Source organism: Procambarus clarkii, chromosome 48, assembly GCF_040958095.1.
Source record: "Procambarus clarkii isolate CNS0578487 chromosome 48, FALCON_Pclarkii_2.0, whole genome shotgun sequence".
Lineage (NCBI taxonomy): Eukaryota > Metazoa > Arthropoda > Malacostraca > Decapoda > Cambaridae > Procambarus > Procambarus clarkii.
The window spans coordinates 4,981,327-4,990,704 of record NC_091197.1 but is presented as its reverse complement, the minus strand read 5'-3'; positions in this window follow the sequence as shown (position 1 = coordinate 4,990,704).

Below are 9,378 nucleotides of genomic sequence, written 5' to 3'. Positions count from 1 at the left end.
AAGGTAGACGAGGGGGTAGACATGGGGAAATGTGAGTTATGATAACAGGTGCACTCTCCGCTTTGCTCTTTGTGTTTTTGGTAGCTAAGCTTGCTTGGACGGTGTATGTATGTGTTTGTGTTTGGTAGTTAAGTTTCCTGACATTTTCACCTGTCACTTTCGTAGATGTGAATGTATAGTCTGAAGCTTATGTGAAGTAGTGTCAACAATTGGCTTAAGTATGTGTAATGTGTTATGTCCGTCCTTAATAGTTTGTGTGTGGACTGTGTTGACTTGGTTGTAGGAAGAGGTGGGAAGGAAGGAGCCACATGTGTATACCGGGCCAGGACCCACACACTACTACTGCTTGTTTAAAGAAATGAGTATCTTTTTCCTCGATCATGGCGGCTTAGTGGGTATTAAACAGGTTAAGAGTTCCGAGGCCCAACAAAGGCCATCTCGATAATAATAAGCTTGTTTATTAAATATAGACCGAGCCACCATGATAGAGATGAAGGGTACTGAGCTCTTAAGTGCACAAGTATGTGCTCTCACTCCCGGCCACTGAACTGTGCTCAGTCCAAGGTGTTGAGCTCCGGCACGAGTAGAACATAGTCACTCCGCACACTGCACCTTTGACTAGTTAAGGTAAAAATACAACATTAAATATGTTGAGAAGTATATTTGTGGTCAAAAACTTCTAGGATTACGCCTGAACATTTAGCCTCGTCTCCATAATGTTGTGTGTTGCCTGTGGAGGCAAGGCTTGGAGAGGACTTCTTCCTTGTCCTAGTCCATCTTGCTCTTCAGGAGACGGGTTCGGTGTGATATCTTTCTACCTGATTCTTGAAGGGTTTCATCTCCCATCTGGCACCTTGTGTGAGGCCTCTTCCCAGCATCCACCAGAGCCGAGTGCTCGTGTCGGCTGCGTCTGAACCGCTTGACTTGAGACTCTCCGCGGCGTGGTCCTTTCTTTTGATAAAGTTACGTCATTAAGTAAAGAGGCGCGATAGTTTATAAGTGTAGAGGAGGTAGAGGTGTGTGTAGTGTGCATGTTTCACTAGCGTGTGAAGCGAGTGCGGTGAGAGTGGCGGACTGCTTCACTAGTTACTGCGACTTGGTACACAGGTCCCACGCCATGACCATGACAACACAATGAAATAAAAACTGGACTAAGATGTGTAAGCACTCGCCACATTCTTCGCTGCACCACCACCACCACCACCACCACCAGGAGAACCACCATCACTCAGAGCAGCACCAGAACCAGGGGAACCACCCCAACCACTCAGAGCAGCACTAACACCACAAGATGCAGCAGCACAAGAAGCAGTAACAGCGCCACCGTCGGCACCCGGAGCATCAGCACAACCAGGAGCACCACACGCACCAGGAGCAGCAGCAGCCGCTGCCGCCGCACCAGAAGCAGCAACACCGGAAGCAGCAACAGCAACAACACTGGAAGCAGCAACACCGGAAGCACCAGCAGCAGCAACACCGAAAGCAGCAGCAACAACAGCAACACTAGCAGTAGCAACACCAGAAGCAGCAGTACGAACACCAGAAGCAGCAACACCGGAAGCAGTAACACCGGAAGCAGCAGCAACACCAGAAGCAGCAACACCGGAAGCAGCAGCAACACCAGAAGCAGCAACACCGGAAGCAGCAGCAACACCAGAAGCAGCAACACCGGAAGCAGCAGCAACACCAGAAGCAGCAACACCGGAAGCAGCAGCAACAACAGGAACACTAGCAGTAGCAACACCAGAAGCAGCAACACCGGAAGCAGCAGCAACAGCAACACCAGAAGCAGCAGTACGAACACCGGAAGCAGCAACACCAGAAGCAGCAGCAGGAACATCAGAAGCAGCAACACCGGAAGCAGCAGCAGCAGCAGCATCAACACCAGAAACAGCAACAGGAACACCAAATGCAGCAACACCGGAAGCAGCAACAGAAACACCAGAAGCAGCAACAGCAACACCGGAAGCAGCAACACCGGAAGCTGCAGCAGCAGCAGCACCATGCACAAGCAACACAAGCGTGGCGCTAGTGACCACTGAGGTGAGGGTTGAGCTGAGGGGTTGCCTGGGGGTCAGCAGGGAGGTGTCGGCTCCTGAGCACAGAGGGAAATCCCTTGGTTACAACACCCATTGGTTCGCGTCCCATTGACGAAATGTAGTTTTTATCTGTAGGTGGTAGGGGACGGGGTGGAGCAGGTGTGGTCGGGGGGAGGTGTGTGGAGAGGAAAGTGGGCCTGGTTAGAGAGGAGAGGATAAGTGGGACCAAAATGTGGTCGGGGGGAGAGGTTAGTGGGGTCAGGTGTGGGGTGCAGGGTGTCAGTGCTGGCCAGGAAGCAGCTTCCACGACGTGGATGAATTACCTTGAACGGGAAAGCCAGTTTTTCCTGCGGCACAATAGGAAGCTCCTCGCGTCAAACAGTCAGCCGCTCTTGACTCTGACATCACATATATTCTGCTACTTTATCTTCACGTTATTATCCGTTAAGGGCAACTATGAGAACCTCCAGGACGCCAACAAGCATGTATCACATGCTTGTTTGTTATATACATGCTTGTATGTTACCTTCCCTCTAACAACAAAACGCGCCGACTGATGGTGTCGAGCACCCGGGACGTGGCCTGGATGATGGTGGTGGACCCGGGTGACACAAATCACCTCTGGTAAACAGCGCTGCGAGCCATTGCGAGCATGAATATAATTCCCCATCAGCCAGGAGGAAGTGGGTGGCGGCCCCGGCCCACCATACCTGGCGGTGGGCAAGGCTGCACCCAGCATTTCCCCGGCCGTGCGTCTGGCCTCTCGGATAAGTACTTAAACGTCGTGCATATATTGATGGTTGGGCTCCTGTCTTAGTGGTACAGCCACCATCTCCAGACGGAGCACGTGGTTGTGTTGTGGTGGTGGCCGCTGCTGTGGTTAATGTGCCCATATTGCGGCGAGACTTCCTACCTCGTCACATCCTCCCTGTAGGTCTACTCAGAACATCCTCGGGTGTGGTGCCGGGAATCAGAAACTGAACGTTCCTCACATATGTGACTAACAAGTCCCGTTCATGTGTGCACATCACCTGGACCTCTGCACGGGCTCTTCGTCACCTCTTGCAGGGCCTCTCCATTCTTAAGCTGCTTCATACCTCCTTTGCCAGCTCGTCTTTTTTCGTTGCACACACGACTTTGTGGTTCCTTGCACTCCTGTCAGTTATCTGGGTGTCAAGGTTTCACTTAAAATCTTTCTCCCATCTACCTTTCTAAACATCTCATCCTTTTCTACTCTGTGAGTAGACATTTCCTCATATGTCATCTAAATCCTGAGACCACTAGTCTGTGGTCTTAAATTCTGTGCTTCTTTATGAAGAGTCTCTACGCATAGGTTTCGTAATTAAATACTGGTGTTGCGTGGGTACTGTACAAGTTTCCTTGTCCAAGTTCCTGAGTGCTTGGCACACTCCGCTGAGTCGCGAGGTGTTGTGCTTGGCGTTATGCCTCGACCGTCCCCCGGCCGGCCCGTGTTCCTCTCCTGACTCGCGGAGCTGCCGCACGTTCATGGGTACGTGTCCTTCGAGTCGCCTCGGTAATGTTCCCAGACTCATCACCACATCTGCCCGAGTTAAACCCCCAGCGATACTTCTTGGGCTGTCGCTGCAGTTTCCAGGCCTGTCAGAGAGGATATAAGCATGCCTGGCCAGGAACCAGAGCAGCAGCCCTGGCCTATACTCTGCACCGCCTCACAAAAGTACAATAGGACAATAAATCACTAAAGGGAGAGTTGTTGCAACCTCCACCTTCCTCCCCACTCCCCTTCCGAGACGAGTCCAGCAACTCCGCCCCCTCACCCCGAGACCAGCCCAGGGCGTCCCCACCACCCCTGGCACAGACACTGGCTACACCTCCTTCACTATGCAGGATTCTAACCCCCCCCCCCCCTCCTTTGTTCTGTATACAGGACCGAGGAAGCCAATTTAGTGTGGAGGGAAGAACTTCCGTATTAGCTGAGTTAGGACCTGTGCTCTGGAGCCCAAAACTCGAGGCGTGGTGACTTTGGCTCTGGGGAAGCATGACGTGGTGCGACCTGTCCACAGGGAGGAGATCCACTCGGGGAATGGATTGGGAACGACTTCATAACTTGTACCATTATCACCATTCTATCCATGGTTTGGTTAGGTTTAGGTTACTTTAGGTTAAGATTTGGTTTAATTACGTTTGGTTACGTTAAAACGATGTATTATTGACGATAAACATGAAATACGGAATTCGAAAAGTATTTGAGTGTACCCTCGAATTCCGCTTACAGTATCAAATTCTTCAAAAGAACGATTTCAGCATACACTTTTATATTTTAAACCAACGATTTGTATTGCAATAAAATTGTAAACAGAGATCTTTCTCAAGTTATGACAAAGGTTTATTTGCCAGTTTACATGTAGACTATTCTGCATTCAGACCATCACAAATATCTAGATAACTATCCAGGTGGTTTGAGGCGGGTGAGTGGTGTCTCATGGTAATGGACTTGATCTGAGGACGGGTTTCTTGGTGACCCGGGCTCTGTGGGAGCGAGACGTGGTGACCCGGGCTCTGTGGGAGCGAGACGTGGTGACCCGGGCTCTGTGGGAGCGAGACGTGGTGACCCGGGCTCTGTGGGAGCGTGACGTGGTGACCCAGGCTCTGTGGGAGCGTGACGTGGTGACCCAGGCTCTGTGGGAGCGTGACGTGGTGACCCAGGCTCTGTGGGAGCGTGACGTGGTGACCCGGGCTCTGTGGGAGCGTGACGTGGTGACCCGGGCTCTGTGGGAGCGAGACGTGGTGACCCGGGCTCTGTGGGAGCGTGACGTGGTGACCCAGGCTCTGTGGGAGCGTGACGTGGTGACCCGGGCTCTGTGGGAGCGTGACGTGGTGACCCGGGCTCTGTGGGAGCGAGACGTGGTGACCCGGGCTCTGTGGGAGCGAGACGTGGTGACCCGAGCTCTGTGGGAGCGAGACGTGGTGACCCGGGCTCTGTGGGAGCGTGACGTGGTGACCCAGGCTCTGTGGGAGCGTGACGTGGTGACCCAGGCTCTGTGGGAGCGTGACGTGGTGACCCAGGCTCTGTGGGAGCGTGACGTGGTGACCCGGGCTCTGTGGGAGCGAGACGTGGTGACCCGGGCTCTGTGGGAGCGAGACGTGGTGACCCGGGCTCTGTGGGAGCGTGACGTGGTGACCCAGGCTCTGTGGGAGCGTGACGTGGTGACCCAGGCTCTGTGGGAGCGTGACGTGGTGACCCAGGCTCTGTGGGAGCGTGACGTGGTGACCCGGGCTCTGTGGGAGCGTGACGTGGTGACCCGGGCTCTGTGGGAGCGAGACGTGGTGACCCGGGCTCTGTGGGAGCGTGACGTGGTGACCCAGGCTCTGTGGGAGCGTGACGTGGTGACCCGGGCTCTGTGGGAGCGTGACGTGGTGACCCGGGCTCTGTGGGAGCGAGACGTGGTGACCCGGGCTCTGTGGGAGCGAGACGTGGTGACCCGAGCTCTGTGGGAGCGAGACGTGGTGACCCGGGCTCTGTGGGAGCGAGACGTGGTGACCCGGGCTCTGTGGGAGCGAGACGTGGTGACCCGGGCTCTGTGGGAGCGAGACGTGGTGACCCGGGCTCTGTGGGAGCGAGACGTGGTGACCCGGGCTCTGTGGGAGCGAGACGTGGTGACCCGGGCTCTGTGGGAGCGAGACGTGGTGACCCGGGCTCTGTGGGAGCGAGACGTGGTGACCCGGGCTCTGTGGGAGCGTGACCTGGGACACTAGGGATCATTACCAGTGTGAGATGATGTATATAAAGTTTACCAGAGAACCACAAACACTGTTAGCCTCGATAGGGACACGAAGCCGGCGGCTTATCAAAGGGCTCACCCCTAATTTTTTCCTCATTTTATCCAGCTGGATTTTGAACTGCAGCAATGTATTGTACCCAGGCAATTACTGCTTCGGTGGATAGGCGGTTCCGGGGGTTTATTCCCTATTGGCGAAAAAGCATCTGTTTTCTGTCCTACATTGTGGCTACACAAGTTTCGATAAGATCAGCCTAGTCATGTCTGGTTTGTTGTTGTTAGTCCTGAGGCCGTCGAGCGTTAGGAACGATCTTGATGATGCCTAGCCCCTCAAAATATTTATATTACATGTATGTTAACCTAGACACGATCAGAGGCTGTCTCCCAGTGTGGTCAGTAGGGACGAGCCTGGCAGCCGTGTGAGGTGTGGCCGCGCACCACGGTCCCTCACTATCTCTTTGACGTCTATAGTGTGGTTGGCACTATCTTGAAGGTGTGTACGTGTCACTTTCGCCTATAGTGTAATATCTCTTGGTATGCGGGTTTGGACCCCTGGGCTGAGGGCTTGGACCCCTGGGCTGAGGGCTTGGACCCCTGGGCTGAGGGCTTGGACCCCTGGGCTGAGGGCTTGGACCCCTGGGATGTCTCTTCGCACATGGAACACCGAACCTTACACACTCTCTGATATATTGTTTAATCAATAGAGATTCACTAATAAAGCTTATAATTGTATATGTTATCAAAAAGTCATAGATAAAGTAGTTCTTACGTTTTAGTCACAGAGATTAGATATTAGTAAAGTAAAGTTCATTTTATTCAGGAAAGTACATAAATAGTCGATTTACAAACATAATATTGGATTTATAGATAGAGCTAGTACATACAATACCTAAAGCCACTAGTACGCATAGCGTTTCGGGCATATTATTGAGAGGAAAGATATTTATATTTAAACAATTTTTTTTTTTACCGACGCTCTCCCTATTGATGAGAACTACAACCTAATGAAGATAAATGTTAATTTTATGTAGATACTGTCATAAACGAAAGTTTTTAATGTCATCAGAGAAGCAGAAATATAGGCAAATTTTAAATCCCTTGTCATAAATATAACTGAAGTGAAAGCAAAGATATATGCATTTTGATAGTTACAAAGACAGCTCTTTAACACGGGTGGAACACGAACAAGGGGAACTTAGTACCCAAATGAGCCACAGAGATATTAGAAAGAATTTTTTCAGTGTCAGAGTAGTTAACAAATGGAATGTATTAAGCAGTAATGTGGTGGAGGCTGACTCCATACACAATTTCAAATGTAGATGTGATGGAGCCCAATAGGCTCAGGAACCTGTACACCTGTTGATTGACGGTTGAGAGTCGGGACCAAAGAACCAAAGCTCAACCCCTGCAAGCACAAATTAGGTGAGTACAACTAGGTGAATACAGCTGAGGGGCGGGACCAAACAGCTGAAGCTCAATTCCCTACGCATAACTAGGCGAGTCCATAGGAATTACCGTTTGTCCTGGCGCCATCTATGTTTTGACAGCAGTACTACTAATATTCCCACGTTATGTGATGATCGCTATACGGGTGTTGCGGTCAGTTGCTCTTCTATATATGTTTATGGACAACGTAGGTGATTTGAGGCAATTTGCGGCCAGAGTGAAATAGTATCCACGCGGTGAGTGATGGAGGAGGATATATACTGCTGTGTACTCGACCAGCGGGTGAGAGGTAATTTACATCGAACAATTATGGGGAATAGATGGGTTATTTTAAGCGTAGAATGTCAGGTAACCGGTAACTACACAGATGGGGTAGTGTTTTTTTAAGTCTTTATTTACTAAAGTGGAACATTACATTATGCCTTTAGCTGAACAAGTCGACTGGTGGGGGAAGTAGACGGGTTTTATGAAAGTATTTTACCTAAATATTTGTATTTGGTTAACTAGTTCAGCCGTTACCAGGGAGGGTGTTCCTTTAATCTAATCTAAAAATTCTAGCCGGACAAAGTGATTAAATAAAGAAATTGAATAGAACGAAGTGGTTTGCCAGGGTGCTTAACATTTAGTTTAGTTCACTTACTATGCAGCCCATGCTTAAAGAATGCAAGTTTATCATATTGAATTTACCGTAGTTTTACTGCATTTAATATACCGTTTTTACCCTATTTAATTATGTCGGGTAAAGGCCGGTCGTGGAAAGTTCCTAATATAGCAAGTTTTAAAGGAAAAGTTTGAGTTAACTTTAACGCTTAAGTTAGTGACCAATTAGCTTAGTCTATTGTGAGGAAAGTTACTAGAATCTAACATTGCAAGTGCCATTTCTCTACTCTTTTTGAGAAACATGACTAGATACATGAATCGCATAGTTTTATTACTAAATGTTCATGGATTAGGTTGCATAGTTGAGGAAATGGTGATAAGGTTTGTGATTTTGTGTACCTTGACTTCATCAGAGATTTTGATAGTGGCGCAAAATTGATAGGGGCTCGGATCATTGGGAATGCTGACTGAAGTTGATTAGGTCATGGCTATGCCAAAGGAAATTAGTATAAATGGGGTTAAGTTGGGAGAAGTGTTGTAAGTAGTGCCTAAAAGCTCTCCTTGGACCTCGGTTATTCGCAAGATTATGGTTTAGACTGCAATAGTTGCAGAATTGGCAAATAAAAAATACTGATGCCCTATATAGTTTTGAAATGGTTAAGACTACCAGATGCAGTTTAATGCTGACAAATGTAAGGTTTGGGGGCTAGGTAAAGATGAGATAGATGGTGTAGATTGTTAAGAGTATTAAATTTTTTGCAGGTGGTAAATTCTCCCCGAGCTGGCACTGCTCTCCAGCCTGGGATGTTGATTGGTTAGTCTTCAACTGCCTCCCAACATGGTAGTGAGGTCCTGAGCTGACATGCAGTGAGGAACGTGGAAAGCTTCCTGAATTGGCACATGGTATGCCTCCCTTTCAAACCAGCAGCTGGCACAAATGTTCCAGCTAACATCAGAATAGTGGATGAAGCCCACACTAAAATGTAAGTGGTACAGTAAATGGACACCCCCCCCCCCCACCTCCCTTTTGACACTGAACAGTTGGGAGGAAGGGATGGGGGGGGGAGAAAGTGTGGCTTATAGTTCTATTGCTACAGAATCTTTTGCCATAAGCCAGTGGCAGTGCCTATTGGCACTTGCTATTCAGAATCTCCCCCTTACATAGTTTGGCTTTAAATCTGAAAATAATTTTTTGAAATATTTTTCAGGTGAAAGTGATTATGATGCATGGACTGGCTTGGAGTGAGGCTCCTTTACTGTGCAAAAGGAAATCTACAAAAGTGGGTGAGTTTGAATTTGATGTTTTAGCTATATCAATGACCTAATCTTAATTCTCTTATCTAGTCCATTTATAGGTGTGTAACCATGTCCTACTGTTACAACCCACAGGGGATGATGCAGTTTGTACTGATCCTACCCCATTTCATAAAAGGGGACCAGGCAGTCTTGCAGATTTCCCTGGCTTGGCTTTTTCAGGGCTTTGCTCTACTACCCATCTAATAGATGGACTAGATTTGCATAGGTTTAGGGACCCT